A 17,487-nucleotide genomic window follows, 5' to 3' on the forward strand; every position below is an offset into this window, starting at 1 on the left:
CTTAGAGCCAACTTCTTTCCTTGGCACAGTTCTTGACACCTGCTATTCTTAGAGTTGCTTGATCTAAGACATAATAAGTTACTGGTTCGCTGGACAAGAAGAGGTAGCATTTAATGAATGGAAGGAAAAAGAAGTGGGTAACAGTGAGCCGGAATGAAATCACGAAGCCCAATATTGGACTTGATGTGGCTGGAAGAAGGCAGGAAGGAAAGAAAGCAGAAGGCGAGGAAACAAGAGTCACCATAGGCTTTAAGGTGGATAAATATTAGGCCAGCTTCCTGAGAATACAGTTGATGACTTTTGTTCTTTCTTAGTGTATGGGGTTTCAGGTGCTAGACAAAGACAGGTCCCCTACAGAAGGTTCAAGGTGTTGCAGTGGAAATAAGACTAGCACTATTTTACAAGTACCCCTGAGTATGCTGGGTGCTGTGCCTGCATGACCTCATTTCATCCTTACAACAGAAATGGCAAGGGCTGTTGTTTGCACTCATAATTAACTCACATGGTTCTTAACTAAAATAATACAAAAAACTATATACTCAAAAGTACTCCTACTATCTTTGTCCCCATTTACCCCCATTCCCACACTCTCCCTTATAGGTAGCCACTCTGATTTGTCCCTTGTCTATCTGCCTGGTTTCTCAGTTTTTTCAGATAAAAAAAATACATGAAAATATGTATTCTTATTTTTACCCAGGGGAAGTAGAATTACCCACACACAAGGAAACCGAAGTGTAGAGGAGTTGACTGATTCTTCCTCTGAGCTGATTTTTGGCTGGGTGGTCAAGAACCTACCTACTCCTAGGGTTTGTTGGCTTACAGGATCCAGCCTGAGGATTGAGGGCCAAGGGATTCAGCTGAAAGAGACTCCAGATTCTGAATTCAAGGTCTCAGGTTGAGTTAGCCAATTTAATGGTTTAAAACATGTTGCACCTTTGTCCTATAGTTCTAAGATTTCAAGAATCCAAGGTATCACTATTGCCTGGAACTGGATATTTTCATAGACCATTCAATGAGTGTCCTTTTGTCTCTAGGAGGGAAAAGTCGGGTATATGTGCTTAGGGAAGATTGTCAGAAAAATACAAGATTCCCAGTTAAGTTTGGACTTCAGACAAACAAGAATTTTTGAGTTCAAGTGTATCCTGCACTGTATTTAAAAGTATGCCCTGTTGTTGTTATTTGCTGAACTCACAGCCCAAGTATTGGCAAATGTTGTAACCTGGGCCCTTCCATGGATAAAAGACAAGTGACCTTAGGTCTGAGAGGGACTGAGGCATTCCTAGAGTTTGAGAGGAGCTAGGACTTGTTTTAGATTTCATAGACCTTAAGAATAGAGAAGATCCCTTGTTTATTGTGTAGAACATAGATTTTCAAAATTTTCCTCAATTCCCAGTTGAACTGGCCCAGCAAGGCATGAGAGATACACTAGCGCCACACCTTACCAGGGCACCAGTGACATGTCTTTGAATCTTCTGTTGCCGTTAATTTAGCAGACATAGGGCAGCCCGGGTAGCTCAGTGGTTTAGCACCGCCTTTGGCCCAGGGCCTGATCCTGAAGACCCAGGATTGAATCCCACACTGGGCTCCCTGCATGGAGCCTGCTTCTCCCTCTGCCTGTGTCTCTGCCTTTCTCTCTACCTGTGTCTTTCATGAATGAATAAATAAATAAAAATCTTAAAAAAAAGTTTTTAAAAAAATTTAGCAGACATAAAATGATACTTTAATATTGCTTTAGTTTCAAATTTTAATTTTAATTTTTTTTATTTATTTATGATAGTCACAGAGAGAGAGAGAGAGGCAGAGACACAGGCAGAGGGAGAAGCAGGCTCCATGCACCAGGAGCCTGACGTGGGATTCGATCCCGGGTCTCCAGGATCGCGCCCTGGGCCAAAGGCAGGTGCCAAACCGCTGCGCCACCCAGGGATCCCTCAAATTTTAATTTTAATAGATAACGTTCTCTAACATATTTCTTTACTCTTCACGCTTTCCTTCATATAAAAATAACTCTTGTATCAATTCATGCTAAATCTGAAAGCTTTTCATGGATTATTATAGATATCAGACTGTTGTCTGTCACATTTGATAAAAACATTTTCTGCCTTGTTGCTTAGCCTTTCATTTAAATTTTTAATTTACAGATATCTTAATGTTTATATACAAGATGCTATTAGTGGTTTTTTTCCCCTTTGTATTTGCTTCTATTTCTTCAAAGCAACAGAAAGTTACCATCTATGGATCTCATAAATCTCTTATTTTCTGCTTGCCTTCCTATGTTTAAAAATACTAATAGACTCTTAAATCTGATGGTTCTTAAAGAGTGGTTTGAGAATCTCTGTTTCATGTATTTGTTTGTTTTAATGTCCAGTCCCAATACCCATGACAGGTCTAATTAATCAAAGTTGCTCTAGAAGGGTCATGGAAATATGTGTTTTTAACCACCCTCTAGGTGATTCTTCTGCTTCTGAGGCTTGAAAATCACTTCTTTAAGCCGTATGGGATTTATTATGCATTTCTGTGTGCAGGCAATAGGTTAGGGATAATTTAAGCCCAAAGGGAATGTGTTGGGAAGATTGGAAAGCGTTTACAGAATTAAAGTGAAACCTGATGAATTGGCTTGCAGAGGGAACAATCAGGCAGCTCTGGGGATTTTGGTAGGAGGAAATGCTCATCACACATAAAGGGAATAGAGCAGCAAAATGAAGAAGCACCCCTTCCTTCCTCATCCACCTGATGGTAAGCTCCATAGGTTCAGGGGTCGCTGCCTCACCCAGAGAGTGTTCAGGGAACATTCCCTCTTCCTGTTGCTCCATTCACAATCAATCCTTTTAGACAGACTCCAATTGTCATGACTTAGGTGATTGCCACCCTCCACCAGAAAAGGGCAAAGAACCTTGATTTATAGTCCCACCCACACTGTACACACAGGAGGACAGGTCACTCCCCAAAACAAAGTTCAAATTAGTTATCATAGGAAGGAGAAAGATTCTGGGTGATTTTAAAACATTTTCCAATATACCATGGTATAAGGTATGGTTCTAAGATAAATATTTTTCTAAATGGTTCTCCAATTAATCCCAACAACATTTATTTATTCATCAGTCTCTCCAATCTTCCTTATATGGAACATATTTACACATAAACATATTTACATTGTGATATGTAGCCACATGCATATTGAGATTTATATTTTATTCCATCTGTAACTCTTTAATACTAAATTTACAGCTATTTAAGACAAGATTTTCCCATCACCTTTTAGACACCATAAATTAAATAGGCTGCTTCTTGCACTACCTACATGGTTCCATTCTCTGCAAATATGCTTCTAGTCTTAATGGTCTTGGTTTTTGCCTTGTCAAACATCTTGCATTTCCCTCTAGGACTAAACTGTATGTCTGCTTAGCACTGAACTCCCCTCTTTTTCCTTTAGGTATGCTCTAGCCAGAAATTGATCATCAGATAAAGTACATTTTCTTCTCTGAACTTCTTAGTAAAAGTGATCTCAACCTTTTCAGTTGAGTTTATTTTAGGAGATGTAATTTGTGGGCAACCAGAAAGGAGAGCCCTGACAATATGTACTCTTAATTTCTCAAGATTCTTCAGTGTTCAAGGGAGCCCCTTCTGCTTAATATCCAACTAATTTTGCTTGAGCCCTTAGCTTATATTTCATTTATTTATTATAAAATATCTGTCTTTTATTAAGAGACTCCTCCTTATTATTCCTGAGAATCTTCAGGGACTATTTCCACACTGTAACAAATCTACCTTGATCATCATTCACCATCTCTCACTCTGGATCACTGCTCAGGTACCTGCTGATCATCTCTCGCTATTACACAACTGTTTTGCAGGCTCTCAACTATTTGCAGTTTCTCAAAAGACAGTGCCCCAGGGACATGGCCAAGTCTCAGGGTAGCCCATGCCAGGAGGACATAGCCCTGTCCTGATTCTCTGTAGTCTAGTGCACGGCAGCTGTGATGTCTGATAAAACACTACTGAAATCTTGAAAGTAATTCAGGGATAAAGAACATTTTAAACTAGGGACACCTGGATGGCTTAGTGGTTGAGCATCTGCCTTTGGCTCAGGTCATGATTCTGGGGTCCTGGGATCAGCATCAGGTTCACCACAGGGAGCCTGTGTCTCCCTCTGCCTATGTCTCTGCCTCTCTCTGTGTGTCTCTCATGAATAAATAGAAAGTCTCTAAAAAAAAGAACTTTTTAAAACTAGATATTAGATAGCAAGACTTCTAGGATCCATAAGTGTAGGATTGCTTTCCCTTCCCTCCTACATACTACAGTTCAATTGCTGGCTTGTGTCTCTCAAGGAGAGCTTTGATTTTTCTCTTGTATGCCTTTGAGTCCAAGCTTTAACTCCCTTCAGCCCCAGGGAAAGGAGGAAGTAAAGCGATCCCCTCACCTAATCCAAAGTTTAACTCCTTTCTTCACCAGGATGTATCACAATGAGAATGTACCCGTCCACGATGCCAGGTGCAAACCAGGCAACTCCAATGGTAAAGCGCATACTTCTCCACGTATGTTTATTTAGGAGTAAGTGATGTGTGGAAGGTGCTGAACACTTTAATCAATTCTGGCTACCACTCATGTTTACACCTCCTCTAGAAATGAGACTTGCCCACTGCCTGGTTTGATAACCTAACAGCAATATTGAAGCCAACATATTTCCCAAAGAAAAATGAGGATTTTCTAGGATAGCCCAAACTAAGTCTACATGAGAAACACACACACACACACACACACACACACACACAAACAAAAAACAAAGTCTCTCTAAACACAGTCCTATTAAAGACACTCTCAGTTTGCTTTATGGACAGAACACTGTATATCCCAATTTGAAATCTTTGGCCTGGGTAACTTCATGGACTCAGAGCTTCCCTGAGTATAATGAGTGGACATTTGTCTTACATGCATGATCAAACATTTTGCTGAAGAGCTAAGGCTAAGAATGAAACTCAAGAAGGAAACAGAAGGCTCGAATTCTCTGGTGAAGTATTATAAACGATATAAGGAGGAATTTGGGGAGCAATGGGCTGAAAGTACATGCTGGCAAATGGTACTCTCAGCAGTGAGACCCATTCTAAGAAACAGATGTAGCACTGCTGTCAGCATAGGCAGGTTTCTATCATCTTTGTTGGAAAGAGGCTAATCCTTGGATCACAGAAGACTCAGTCCCAAGTGATGACTCCAAATGCCAGAGAGCTACCTATACCTCATGCTGAAAAGAGGACTTTGATTTATTACTCGCTGGCATTGGTTCTCTTGTGGATGCAATCCTGAAAACAAAGTAAGCAGTAGCAAGAGCTTGCTTTGCTGGAGAGGCCTGCCAATCGGCTCCATTTCAGGTCTTCACCGTTCACACATTGGGTACCTAACTCTGGGCAAGTCATCTCATCTTCCTATACAATAACTGGAATATGGCAAAGTCAACTGAAAAGTGGGTTGTGGTTTAATAATGTGTGAACATAGACGACTGGGAGGCTTGGCAGATGTGAACTCATAAATGGTGATGGATGCAGATGGCAAGATAAAGAAATGTAGATTCCACCTTACAAATGAGTAGCTCCTGCCTGCCAGATAAGTCTAACTCCATTCCTTTCACTATTTTTCTTTTACTTACTATTTGCAAAAGTGTAAATGAACTCCAGTATAATTCATTTGACAACAGTTAAGGCTACTGGATTATGGAACTTCAAGTTGTGGCCAGGCCTGCCCTCTGGTGGTCTGAGAATTGCAATGCCTCTTATTAAACTTTTTGAACTTGGTGTGATAATTTTCATGGTTTGGTCATCTTTGATATCATATTAGCCATGTCTTAGAACACTAAACTAAATGAGACTTTAAAATTCATCTGGTCTGTCTCTTTTCATAACTTGATCTGTCTAAAAATGTACCCGACTCTTGCTTTAACACCCAAATTTCACCTAAAGGAAGCAGAGTAAAATGAGATCACAGAAACTTCTTCCTGCATCTGATGAACAATAATTTTCTAAATTATTGCGACCAGAGAGGAAAGACATACTACCTAAACCATATTCTTTTAAGTTTGGCAGGCATGAAAAGAAAGAGATTCTAATGTGAGTGAGTACAACGTCTAAGGCCACCTGCATCTCCCCAAAGCAGAGTTAGTCAACAAAATATTGGGAACTCAAAATGAAATTCTGTATTTGAAAAATGAATAGAAAGCTGCATTCAGCTCTCAGACCATCTTGTGAAGACAGAACAGTCCAGGCGGTGGGATAATTCATCTGCCCCCTTTCAGACGAGCTAGAAACAAGCTGCCCCTTGTTACAGGTGAACAAAATGAGAAGAATTAGTACAGAAATGATGCCTATCCTAGAACAAAAGTGAATAATATATCAGGTGAGAAAGAGAAAAACAAATAAAAAAAACTCTCAGGAAGAAAATGAAACCCAAAGGAGAAATGCTGATTTCCTTTGAATGGTTCATTACAGAGAAGAATTCATTATGAGTATGAATTCCATAAAACAGGCCCTTAAAGAAAAATTGTAAGTTGACTAAGATGAAAGAAGAGGTTGTAGAGCCAAGGAGAAAACTAAGAAACAAAGCAGCATTGTTACAGATCTAATAAATTATAAATGGTGAAGAAGAAGAAGAGAAAAATGAGGCTGAAAGTGGCACCGTGGTGTCTGGGCTCATGGTAGAAAGTGCAGAAGGAAAAGACAATATGATTAAAGTAAAGATAAAAGCTACACAGAGAGAAAAATTGTCCAACCTGAGGACAATTGGTATCCTTAGAATATCAAGAAAAATATAAAAGAATTCAAAGCTACAACAACCCCGGGAAGAATTTCCTGGAAGGAAGAACTGTATTCACAGATAAAAAGAGCACACTTTAGGTCAAGAAAAATTGATACAAAATGATAAAAATTGAGTTCTTTCTTGGTTAAACTATTAAATGCTAAGGGTAGGGGAACCTGTGTGGCTCAGTTGGTTGGGCACCTAACTCTTGATTTTGGCTCCAGTCATGATCTCAGGGTCATGAGATCAAGCCCCACATTGGGCTCCATGCTCCACAGGGAGTCTGCTTGAGATTCTCTTGTTCTCTCTCTGCTCCTCTCCCTCATTCACGCACACACACACTCTCTCTCTCTCTCTCAAATAAATACATAAATTAGGGGCGCCTGGGTGGCTCAGTGGTTGAGCACCTGACTTCGACCCAGGGCGTGATCCTGGAGACTGGGGATTGAGTCCCGCATTGGGCTCCCTGCATGGAGCCTGCTTCTCCCTCTGCCTGTGTCTCTGCCTCTCTCTCTCTCTCTCTGTCTCTCTCTCTCTCTCTCTGTGTGTGTGTATGTGTCTCTCATGAATAAATAAACAAAATCTTTTAAAAAATACATAAATTAAAAAAAACTCTAAATGCTAAGGATAAAGGGAAAAAATCCTTCAGACATTCAGGGTGGCAAAAGCAAGTCAGCCAAGTGAGGAGAAGCTGAGTGGGTTCCAAGGCTTCTCCGTGGCAGTCCCAATGCCCAGAGACAATAGCACATGACCATAAACTTTGAGGAGAAACAGTGTGACCCAAGAATATTATTCCAAGTCGGGGTGTTATCAAGTATGGAAATAGAAGATGGATATTTTCTGATGTGAAAGAGTTCAGGAAATATAATATTCATGATCTCCTTTAAAAATAAAACCAAATTCAACTATTTGACAAATAATCCCAGTTGAATAGTAATAAAGATCTCATGAATGCAAAAACTGTGAAGAAATAATGTGTGAAATATGTCTGTGGTCTGAATGTTTGTGTACCCCCCAAATCCATGTGTTGAAATCAAAATCTCCAACGTGATGGCATGAGGAAGTAGGACCTTTGGGAAGTGATTAGTCCCTTAGAAAAGAGTCCCCTTCTGCCATGTAAGGACATCTTGAAAGGATGCTGTCTAGGAAGTGGGCCTCAGTAGACACCGAATCTTCCAAGGCCATAATCTTGGACTTCCCAGCCTCCAGAACTGTGAGAAATAAATACATGTTGTTTATAAGCCACACAGTTTATGGTGTTTTTGTCATTGCAGCCCAAGCACCAAGTTTGTGTAATTTCACAGCTAAGGCCAGTCATATGTGGGCATGAAGGCAGAGTGCAAAAATATATATCATCATTAGCCCTAACAAACTGAAGATAAAAATAAGCAAAATGTGGAGAAGTGAGGCAGAAAGAAGGGTCACTCCAGTAACTCTCTTATCTTTTGCTGTGGGGGGTGGAGGGAGTCAGCGAAACACAACATCAGGTCAACTCCAGCCCACTCCCTGCTTTTCTAGATAAAGATTTATTGGAACACAGCCACACTCAGTTCATTTACCTGACATCTCTGGCTGCTTTCTTGCTACAGTGTCTAAGCAGAATAGCTGGGACCAAGATCTTATGGGCTCATATGTGCTAAAATATTTACTGTCTGGTCCTTTAGGGAAAATAGTTGCGGACTTGTTACATAACGCTGAGATAATATTCTTATATTTAAAGTATATGTAAAGATATATGTAATATATAATGTTATGTGTTGATTAAAAAATAAGTGTGTCTTTTAAATTGATTTTATAACCTTTTAACTGTAATGAGATCTTTATTGAGGACATTTTTATCCAACCTATATATGTATACACATGCCCATGTCCCAAATAGTGTTCATTGAATGTTAATACTCCTTCTTGTTATTTCTGAGTGGTAAGATCTGGAGTGACTTGTTGCTTTTTTATGTTCTTGTAGTTCCCGATTTTTTTTTTGTAATGAGCATGTATAATTTTTTAAAAATAAATAAAACGATTAATTACACTAAAAATGGCAAGAGCCAGTTCATTCCGTCTCCAACCCAGCTTCACTGAGAAGACAGAACCTGTTGATGGGGAACTTGTTCATTCCCTCCTCATCGCCTCAAGATACTGATGTGTCTATTTTGAAAATGTACTTGGAGAGTTTCTCTACATTGCATAATCAAGAGCTGACAAGTTCCTTTCTTCACTTCCCAGGGGACCTGCCTTCAAGGCCGGGTTGAAGAGTACTTGAAGCAGCAGAGGGCGCCCTCCTCCACGTTCCTGGGAATGCACTACTGCATCCCGGGCCGGTCTGCACCTGCCCGGCCCTGCCACCCTGTGCTTGGGTGAAGACCAGTCACTGAACACCTCTGGGCCTCGGTTTCTCCACTTCCCACTCCCCCTGATCCACCTGACTCGCTGCAGAGCAGGCCATGCCACCTCCTGCCAGCTACCCCTCAGTGACTTCCCATTTCACCCAGAAACAACCTAAACTCCTAAACTAAGGTGGACAAAGCCCCACCCCATCCCACTCTGCTGTCTCCTTCCACACACCACACCACCCTGTGCTCCAGGACTCTGGCAGTTTGTCAATACCTAGAACATATCAAGCTCTTTCCCACCTCTGGGCCTTTGGCTTACTGTGTCCTCTGCTGTGCTCTTTTGCATTAAAGAATCCTTCTCCAGGCACGTGGATGGCTCAGTTGGTGAAGAGTCAGCCTTCCGCTCAGGTCATGATCCCAGAGTCCTGGGATCGAGCCTCCACTTGGGCTCCCTGCTCAGCGGGGAGCCTGCTTCTCCCTCTGCTGCTCCCCCTTCTCGAGTGCTCTCTCTCGGTCAAGCAAATAAATAAAATCTTTTAAAAAGAAAAAAAGGAATCCTTCTCAATAGTTAAGCCAAGTTAGCTGTCACCTGTTCAGAGAGTCCCTCCCTGATGACCTTATCAAAAATCTCACCCACTTATGCTCTCTGTGTGTATAATCTGACCTGTATATTATCACCCTCTGTAATGGTTTTTTCGTTTGTTTGTTTGGTTGGTTGGTTTGTTGTTGTTGTTGTTGTTGTTGTTGTTTTTTGCCTGTTTCCCATTAGCACTAAATTTCCATGAAAGCAGGTACCTCCCTGTCTTCTTGACTGTGATATCGGTAGCACATGTAGTGCTTGGCACATGACTACCCAGGAAATATTTGTTAAATTAATGAATGAATGGATTGGCAAAATACACATACTGGCTGCTCCCTCAAGGAGGATAGAAAATGAGAAAGTGTGAAAGCGCACGTGGTAGGCTGAATTGTGTCCTCCCGCCCAAATTCCTATGTTGAAGCTCTAATCCCCAGTACATCAGAATGTGACTATATTTGGAACTAGGCCCTTTAAAGAAGTGATCCAGTCAAATGAGGCCATTAGACTGGGATCTAATGCAATCTGACAGATGTCCTTATAAGAAGAGGAAATTTGGACACACAGAGACTACCCAGAATGTGCTCACAGAGGAAAGACCACCTGAGGTCTTCTTGCAAAAGGTGACCATCCACAAGCCAAGGAGAGAAGCCTCAGAAGAAACCCAAACTGCCAACACCTTGATCTTTTTCTTCCAGGATCCAGAGCTATGAGGGAATACATTTCTGTTGTTCTATCCACTTGGTCTGGGGTATTTTGTTAGGAGAGCCTTAGAAAATGAATACAGCTCTTTACAAATTAGAAAGTAGTAGATGAAAACAACAGCTTAATATTTGAAAGACAAATGGTGGGCAGCCCGGGTGGCTCAGCGGTTTAGCGCCACCTTCAGCCCAGGGCCTGATCCTGGGGACCCAGGATCGAGTCCCACATCAGGCTCTCTGCATGGAGCCTGCTTCTTCTCCCTCTGCCTGTGTCTTGGCCTCTCTTTCTCTCTATCTGTGTTTCTCATGAATAAATAAATAAAGTATTTTAAAAAATGGTGAGGCACTCATGGGGAACCGAAATGGCACATGTGTCTGAGCCATGCAGCTGAAGCAACAGAATTCGAGAAGCTGACTTCTGAGGCCAGAAAGGCAGGGATGATTTCATAAATTGTGGGCCCCAGGCCAAATGAAAATGTGGGGCCCCTGGTTCAAAAGGCAGGGGAAAAGGTGCCCCTACAGACATTAAAATACAAAACTTTATCTTTCTTCCATGGCCTCTCAACTTGTCATGGTGTTTTATATGTGCTGCTTGAGGTCGATCTAAGAAAAATTTAAATGTAGTATTAGCATCAATTTTACCATCCTTCTTATATTTGTGCAATGTTAACCTGAAGAGCAAACATGAGAGCATTTAACTTCATGCAGAATCACTGAAATGATGCCATTTGTATTTTGTAGCTCACATGCGTATATGTATTTCCTTCTTACCAGAGCAGCAAAAATAATGTGAAAAACTAATTCAACCATTTTTATTTTTATTTTATTTATACTTTTTTTAAAAGATTTTATTTATTTGACAGAAAGAGAGAGGGGGAGAGAGAGAGAGAGAACACACGACAGGCAGAGAGAGAGGGAGAAGCAGGCTCCCAGCCAAACAAGGAGCCCGACGCAGGGTTTGATCCCAGGACCCTGAGATCATGACCTGAGCTGAAGGCAGAGGTTTAACTGACTGAGCCACCCAGGTGCCCCATACCTCAACTGTTTCAATTTTATTTCTTAATACACATTCTAGCTACACTCTACCTTCACCTTACTGATGGGTGAAGAAGAATTGCAAGGAAAGGAACTGGAAGTTGCCCCATCTTTCCCTTTTTTCCATTCCAAGTGTGGGCTACTATATGGGAGTAACATGAGTATGAAAGGAAATGATGGGGGATCCTTGGTCATTCCTGCTTCTGAGAATGTGATTATCTTCTTGTTGTGTTCAGAGCAAGTTCTGATTGGAACAGAAGCACAACCTCTCTGGGACCATGCAGCACACCTGTCTTGAACTCATTTTGCATCTCACCTAACTTCCATGCATCTGGGTGTGGCTGAGCTCTGTCTGTAGGAGGCATCATTAATGCTATACCCAAAGCCCAAAGGAACAGCGGTGGACATCTGGGTACATGTATCTCCCCTGCTCACACGCATACTCCCTTGTCTAGCTGACTTGACCTACAGAACACGAGACCAAAGATACAATTAGTAGGAACTTCAAGCTTGCTGCAACATTAAATTAAGCATGGGGCCCTGTGGATGTGGGCTTTGGGCCACCACACAGACCACGAGGCTTGGAAGCCAGCCTTGAAAAAAAAAGTGAAGCTGTCATTCAAGAGCAAATACATGGACAGGGCCAGGCTGACTGCAAGCAAATTCCCAAGGAGTAAGCATGCTGCAGAAGTCTCTAAAGCCTTCTTATAAAAAAGTGCCAGAGTGAAGTTTAGTGTCCACCCCTTAAGAGTAGACACAGGAATTAATGATCTCATGCTGTTCATGTCCAGTGGGCTTTACAAGTCAGGCTGAGAACCCGTAAAACACAAAACCACATTTCTAGGCAAACTGTTCTTGAATTTTCAAAGACTGACCTACAAATGTTCTTTGGGAATTCACCTTATTTCTAAAGTCAAAGCTACCTGCCCCCATCATTTCGGGGAGAATGTGTGGCCCTTTAATAAGGTGGATCACAGTTGGGTGCCTTGCTGTGGCCACGAAGCAGTGGATGGGGGAACCCAGTGGGTGCAGCGGGATCCCACATCGGAGATCAGCTCTGATAGGAAGACGTGTGGCCTTCTTCAACTCCCTTCCAAACGGTCTCATTTCTCTCTTTTACAAAACAAGCGAGTTGGATTGTGATGATCCCCAAGGGCCTGTACTGAGCTAAAAATAACTCCAACCAGCAAAACTTTGTGTGACAGAGAAGGCAGAGTGAAAGAGTGACAAAGTCGCACGGAATAACTTGACAGTGAATAATAAGCTGGGGCCAATTTTAGAAACCACTGGGCTGGTCCTTATGAGCTCTTCGCAGGTCTTGAAAGCTTCTTGGCCACTTAACAGTCTGATGTCTTCCAAGCCAAGGGGGTGGGGACGGGAGTATATGATCACCACCACCTAGGCCAGCCAGCAATTTCTTGCCTGCCCACCTGGGGTGGTGGCTTTCCTCCTGTTACCCTGTGGTCCAGTGTTGGCTAATTTGGAACACTGGGCTAGAAGAAGATGGTGAAGGACTTGTGACCTTTCTTGTGTTTTAATCACAACTGTTATTCTGATTAACCCATTCCTGTCTCTGCGAACTTTGATGCAAACAAAGCACTCAAGTGACAATAAGGTTTGGAAGAAGGTAAGGTGGCATGAACACCTGAGATCTTTTGCTTTTTCAGCTTTGATCCTAAAAAGCTGGGTGACCTCAAACAGGTCTTCTTCCCTCGATTATCAGTCTTTTCTCTCCCTAGTCTCTCTTCTCAGGTGATGACAGCACCATGATTTTCAATCATGAATGAACCTCTCTTCTATAACAATGTTTCTTTTAAAAAAAAAAAAAGATTTTATTTTATTTATTCATGAGAGACACACAGAGAGAGAGAGGCAGAGACATAGGCTCCCAGGCTTTGTGCAGGGAGCCCCACGTGGGACCCGATCTCGGATCCCAGGATCATGCCCTGAGCCGAAGTCTGATCCTCAAACGCCGAGTCACCCCGGCATCCCTATAACAATGTTTCAGTGGGATTGAGCCTTCTCCCAGCTTGGCAAGTAGGCTCGCACTACCCTCATCCAATGGGCACATCCCATACCTTGGGACACAGTGATGTCAGGGGCAAGAAAAGGCCCGGTTAGAGCCAATAGAAAGAATTCAGGCCTAGAATAGAGGGCTTCTGGGTGACAAATGTTTATGAATTGTTCACTAGATTTGAAGACATAAGCACATGAGGCTTGAGTCCCATCCATTTCCCACTGAGATCCTTATTCTCGTGTGCCTTCCTATGAGCACCTCGTTCCCCACGAGGATGATCCCCATGATGACTCTCTCATGGAGCCTGGACAGAAGGAGAGAGGAGGACCTGAGAAGCCCACGATGGCAGGGCCAGTTTTGGCTTTTAGGAAGCCCTGGGGATCTGTGAGAGAAGAGAGTTCTGGCTCCAAGCTCTCCACCAGAATACAGGACTAGTTCCTCTTTATCTTTTGTTTGGGGCCCTACTCGTCAACTCTGGAGCAATAAGAAAAATTTGATTGACACCTCCCCGACCCCTCCGCAGATGGCCTTCTGGTACAGGACTTAATTAAGCTCCCACACGCACAGGGGCTGATATTTTCTATTTATTATGTCTCTTACCAAAGAGACTCTTACCAAAGTCTCTTTGCCTTGAATGTTTATCCGTAGGGGATCCCTGGGTGGCTCAGTGGTTGAGCGTCTGCCTTCAGCCCAGTGCGTGATCCTGGGTCCTGGGATCGAGTCCCACGTCAGACTCCCTGCATGGAGCCTGCTTCTCCCTCTGCCTGTATCTCTGCCTCTCTCTGTGTGTCTCTCATGAATAAATAAATAAAATCTTGGGAAAAAAAAGAATGTTTATGAGTGGGCAGTACTCAGGTAGCTAGTGGTCACTCTCCCCGGGAGACAAGACAGGTGAGGGAAGCAGAACAAACACACCCGGGCTGATCCAGCTGCTCATGAATTTTCTGCATCCAGGAGAGTCGTATTTGTGTGACACGTTACAGTTTAACACGGGCTTTCATCTCCCATCGGCGGGCACACGGCTGAGTCATCAATATATGTCTTGTAAATGATTGAAGGGGTCTGCAGCGCCATTTTTCTCCTCTTCAAAATAAGCCCGGAAAGTAGGCAGAACAGAGGTGGGCCATTCCCAGTTTCCAGGAAAGGAGGCCAGGGCCGGGGGGGCCGGGGGTTGGGGTGAATTTCCTGAGAGTGCACAGCCAGCCACCACAGCAGCTCAGAGCAGAACCCAGGTGTGCCAGGCACCTCACCCAGTTGGTTGGGGAGGTCACCGGCCTGCTGCCACGGAGGGGAAGGGGCCTGCACGGCCCTGGCCCCCGGGCACTGCCCCGGCCCAGTGGGCGCTGCTGCAGGCTGCGGGTGGAAGCAGGAGTCCAGGCTGCCCAGCAGCTGGGAATTGAGCAAAAGGAGAAAGAAAACGACCTTCCGGTGCCAAGACTCCAGGGAAGTGTTTGTTGACTTTTTGCTTTGTATCGACTATTTCCAACTAGGCTTTGAGCTAACGTTGTGATACAAGGGCTCCCTGGGGCGGGTGGGGAGTTCACGACCTCGGTGCCGAGGCTCTCCAAGCAGCCACGAGCCGGCCAGGCTCCAGGAAGATGCCTGAATTACACGGAAAACATCGAGGGAACTACGCAGAAAACACAGAGCACTCCTGGGAAAGTGGACGGAACAACAAGGACTGAAAGGGCAAAACAAGGACGGCCACGGGCGGGGGGGAAGGGATGGCCCCAACCCAGCTTCTGTGGGACCGCTGATTGTTCCCTGTAGTGTCCAGCTAGAGGGGGTCGAAGGAACCAGCAGCCCCCCTCTTCACAGGGATCTCTTGGAATAATCTGAAAATGTGGCTATGAACACACACTCCCCTGCTCATAAACTCTCCTTGCTCCCCATCACCTGCAGGATGAAGTCTGCCTTTCTCCCCGGAGCTCATGGGCACTCCCCAATTTCTCTCTTCACCTGCAACAACCTACTTGAATCCCATTTGTGGGTTTTCTTTCTTCTTGGCCATCACTGGTTTCCCCTGAGACTTAAGCCTCAATGTTACTTTCTCCAGGACACCCTCAACTCCATAGTGGATCCAGTGCTCTTTCTAGATGCTCCCATGGCCTCATGGACCTTTTAGAATGGTCACACTGCCAATCCTGTTAGGAGCGTGTTTGTTGCATCCTCTGTCATATGTCCCATAGGAAGCAGAGGTCATGGCCCTTGGGAAGTATCCATTAAGTATCTGCTCAATAAATAGAAGGGAGAGAACTGGTCAATGTCTTTCTAAGAACCTTCTCTTTCACCAAACAAGGATGGAAGGGGAAACAACCAAGTGGGGAGATTTAAGCAAAGAGATTTTCTGAAGGACAGAAATCCAAAGAAATAAATGACCCTTAATCTAGAGATAGTCAAGAAGCATATTCTTTCTTTTATAATTGTGCAGCTATAACTGATTCTTCCAAAAAGAAGGGCCTTCTTGGAAGTATTGGAGAGATTGGAGACTTCCTTCCTTAAGAATAAAAGTGGAGAATCAAAATTCATCAAAGGTATGGATACATCTGAACAGAGATCATGCTCAAAAGAGTGAGTGGACGAGATATAGATGTGGGTTTGACAGAGTAAAGCTACTCTGGGATGTTCACCAGCGGGAGAAGCTACTCAGCTCCAGCCAGTTGCCAAGATAGGAGAATGTAGGCCACTGTTGCCAGATCTTATGATTTTCCCAGAAAAGCCAGAAGTCCATGTGCGTGTGTGTGTGTTTAAATCTCCACAACTTGTTTATATTTTTTATAACTCCTGAACAGGCCAAAAAAGCAACTTGTATGAGACCCAGAGATGCCAGTGTTTGACCTTTGCTCCAAGAAATCTGGCCTCCCATGGATATGTTTACCTAAACCTGTCAAGTGACCGAAGCTCCAAACAACATGATTCACTCAGAGAAAATGAGCCCTACATGAGTGACTAAATGGGGACAGAGACTTGTCTGGGTCAATTATTGGCACATAGTAGGTGGTCAGTAAGTAGCTGCTAGGTGGGAGAAAGAATACATTAATAACGAATATGTCTGCACTTCAAGATTTCTGCCACTAGATGGTGAAACTCTTCTTCTCCTCCTTCACCTTCTCCTGCTTCTCCTTTTTTCCTGCAAATGGAAGCATCATTTTGGAGATTTTTGAGTGGGAGGATTTACCTTAGAACCAAACAGTCCTCTGGAGAAATAATGTCTTTTATTAAGATAGTTTTATGGGCACCTCTACAAGCCATGCATACTTAGCTTGAACATCCCACAAATAGCAATAACTGTTTTCTCATGGGCTTTGCTATCCGTCCTCACTCCTCACCGCAGTCAGCTCTGAACAAATATCATCATTAGAAGGAGATGGTTTCTGTGGGTGTGAGTAGCACTGCAGTTAGAAACAGACGAGGAATGCCACATGGTGGTGGCGGGGGAGGTCAAGTGTTCAAAAAGCTCACAGTCTTTGGGGCTCGGTAGACCTTTAACCCAGTCACAATACAATGGATTGGGTACTATAATGTTGGTGTGTGGATGATGCTTTCTGGACCCGGCAGAGACAGCAACAATGTCATCTTAGTCCAGGAGGATGCAATGCGTCCTTAGAGGAGGAATAGCTCACAGGTCAGGTGCACTCTGAGGGAGGAGAAGGAATTCACCAGGGTACAAAGGTAGGAAGAATATTCACTCGTTCATCAAATATCTACTGTGTGCTTGGCACTCTGCTGGCCATTGCGGATACAGCAGTGAACAGGACACAAGGGATCTGTCCTTGAGGAGTTCACAAGATAGTGGGAGAGACATTTAATAATCAAGAGAGGAAGTTTTTTTTTTTTTTTTTTTTTTTACAAATTAGCTTGTAGGAAGAACTGGGGAAGAAAGAAGTAGGATACTGCCATAGGAAATAGGAGGCAAGACCCATGTTATAAAGGGTGGTCCATGTAGGCCATTCCCAGAAGGTGGCATCAGGGCTGCTCCTGAAGGATGAGAAGCAACAGCGATATGGCCAAGGTGGGAAGAGAAGGGGGTGTGGTGGGAGTGGGGAG

Source organism: Nyctereutes procyonoides, unplaced genomic scaffold (genome assembly GCF_905146905.1).
Source record: "Nyctereutes procyonoides isolate TBG_1078 unplaced genomic scaffold, NYPRO_anot_genome, whole genome shotgun sequence".
NCBI lineage: Eukaryota > Metazoa > Chordata > Mammalia > Carnivora > Canidae > Nyctereutes > Nyctereutes procyonoides.